The following is a 3,142-nucleotide window of genomic DNA, read 5'->3' as shown; positions in this document are numbered from 1 at the left end:
AAAGCTTCGTCTTTTCTTCTCTTCCCCTTCTTGGCTGGCCACGGTCCCAAAAACGTCAGGGTAACCCCAGCCCTGCCCTGAACCAGCCTCAGACAACGGTGGCCACTGGAAATGGGGGAAACTTCACTCAGGATTTAACAGCTCAGCAGAACCCGCCTCCTCCCCACTCCGACACAGGGAGGGAGGAGGAGGAGGAAGGCTCAGGGGGCTGAAACACTGCACAGCATCACAGAGCACTTCAGAGAGGGTGCCTCCAGCCTTAACTCTTTCCTTCACGCGTCCCAGCTCCCTGGCGCTCCACAACCTCAGCTTTCTCTTTCCTCCCATTAAACGGGCACGGTCTGGACAAAAAATAGTCCTCTGAGAAGTGCGTTTCCCCATTGGTGTCAATAACAGCTCTGGTGTTTAAGAGTTGTTGGTTTTTAACCCCATTATTTCTGCCTTCTGTTCCTCCTTTCCTTGTTTCTATGCTTTCTGGGAGTTCTCCAGTGAAATCCAATTTCTCTTCACTTTCCAACCAATTTCTCTTTCAGGTTCTCATGTATGCCGGTATAGTGTGTTCTGCAAACATCATGTGGGCATGGCTGTTTGTTAATTTGTAGATTATAAGGAGATCAGGATGTTTACTTTATTATTGTATTAAAATTAGAGCCACATGTATTTCCCATGAATGTGCACTAGCAGTTAAAAAAAAAAAAAAAAAAAAAAAAGAGGGAAAAGGTGCAAAAATACCTAAAGAGACATGGGTAAAGACAGGGTCATGTCCTTTGCTCTCACTTCATGGTGTCAATGACACCATTCTATTGAGCTGACGTAAAAGGGCACAGCTACGCTGCCAGCACCTGGCCTTCGGCTGGTTCACACTGGCTTCAGTATGTCATGCACCTTCAGTGTAAAACACCACTTAATTGTAGTTGATGGGCAACACCTAAAACCATCCAAGACCTTAACACTACTTTTGCCGTTTTCCAAGATTTCACTTATTTACAGAGATTCTGTTACATTTCAGTGATAACATACCAGATTTGACCTCAGTTATCTTGGGGGTGGGGTAGGTGGGGTGGGCAGGTGTACCTTCTACTTTTCTTGAAACTAGTATTTCAACTTGCTTTTCTTTCTCTCTTTCCTTATTTGCTTCATTTTTACTTTACGTTGTCCAGTGCACTGCTAAACATTAGTAGTGGTTTTGCTAATATGTGTCTGTAGTTTGCACTCTGTGGCCGGTGTTTTGCCCTGGAGGCAGGGGAGGATGCTGAATGTCTGTGCTCACATGGACACGAGTGCAAAACTGCACAGGCCCTCTCAGAATATCATATCCTACAGCAGCTGGGAAGTAAGAGGGTCGTACCTTTCACAAGGACCACAAAACTGGAGCTCTGTGGAGAAAGGGCAGGTAACATTTTCCACTTAAATTAGTGGCAGGTCTGCTGGTTTATTAATCTTGACAGGAAAAAAAAAGGTCTCTAAATGTTACACTTTTCAATGTGACCTTTTAAAGAAAATATAGTTCAAAATTATGTTTTGATTTAAATGTTTCCTCCAGTTTTATTGCAAACATTAAGAAAAAAGGTGACCCTACAAAGCTGAAGCCAAGTATTTAGTTTGGGGTAATTTTGGGGTAATTTACCTCTATTTTCTTGTTGTTGGTGATAGTTTGAAACCACACAGAAGCAAAACATCATTTGTCTGCATAGGTCTAATGAAGCCAAGAAAAACACACTCAGTACATGACAACAAAGGAAAGAAACAGATTTCCTTATTATCTCTACTGTCAATTCTATCTGATTATAGACACACTAAAGAATTTCTGTGAGGACTTTGCTTTACTCTCCCAACCTGATTAAAAAAGTAGCATACTGCAGAATCTTAAATGTATCAAAGGGTGGCAGATCAGTGAAGATGATAGATTGTAAGGCAGCTGTAGAGAGAGACTAGCCCACAGCAAGACATGGAGCCACAGGGATTATTTCCAAGGCAGATGCTTCTTTGTATCTTTGGCTGAGGTGAGGGAGTGACTTGAAATGACTGCTGGAAATACTTGGCATCAGAATTTCTTAGAAAGTAAGTAATCTATACAGAACAACATGGGACTTGTGCTAAAGTGAACATATATTTTAAAGGGCCAATGAAGGTCATACAGGAAGAAATTAAAAAATGCATGAAAAATGCGTAGGATAAGAAACAATATTCTAGAAGGCAGCTGCTCTGTAAGGGAGAGTATAGAAGCCACTAGAAGTAAGTTTTTGGTGTAAAATTGCAGCAAGGAGAATGTCTGCCAGCATGTCAATGAGAAGTTAGGAAGTCATATGTAGTAGCAATAAGGCGGTTACTGCCATGCACATCAAGCTTTTAGAAAGGATTGCAAAGGGTTCAGAAAGTGACCTGATGTTTGGATATGAACCCATTGAAATGGTGGTGGGAAAATAACTCTGTGGAAGGCACAGCCACGCATTGGTCATGATCTTCTTGTGCATACACAGGAAAGAGACTTCTGAAAGTAAATAGCTTTTTGATCCAGCAGAGGAAGGCAGAAGGATATCCAATGATTAGGAATTAAATCCTGAAAAATGCAGACTTGAAGTAATTGCAATTACTTGCAATTTCAAAATAATGATCTCAGTTAACTCCTGGGATAACTTCCCCAAGAATGTGGTGGTTTTCTGCTGCTTAGTCTTCAAATCAAGCTTCTAAGAGACCTTCTTGGCTGGACTGGAAGTCATGGCAAAAGGACGGAATGAGATCCCTATGGACACATCTATGTGGGAAATTTGAGATCAAAACGGTGCCCACCCCTGAAGAGTGAGTGCAGCTCTCTGGAGGCTTATGGAAGTAAATTCTCTAGACCACTGAACTGATATGAGCAATTTGAGAAAGGTGAAATGCAAGGTACAAACCCTGTAGCCCTCAGAGTGGATTCAATAAGGAACTGAAAGTTAGCGCTGTGTCCACAAAGGGAAAATATATATCTGTTTAAGAATGACAGTACCGTGAGTCTTTCTATATTCTGCTTTAGGTATCAGACTTAAATATATATATCTCAAGTGTGTCAAGGGCAGTGTGCACAGCTACATGATTTCAGCTCCTAAGGAATTAAGTGGAAAGTCAGCTACATCCTGAACTAGGATTCTTTCTCAGTCCTACA

This window comes from Charadrius vociferus, unplaced genomic scaffold, assembly GCF_000708025.1.
Source record: "Charadrius vociferus isolate BGI_N301 unplaced genomic scaffold, ASM70802v2 scaffold329, whole genome shotgun sequence".
Taxonomy (NCBI): domain Eukaryota; kingdom Metazoa; phylum Chordata; class Aves; order Charadriiformes; family Charadriidae; genus Charadrius; species Charadrius vociferus.
Note: the sequence above shows the minus strand (reverse complement) of the source record.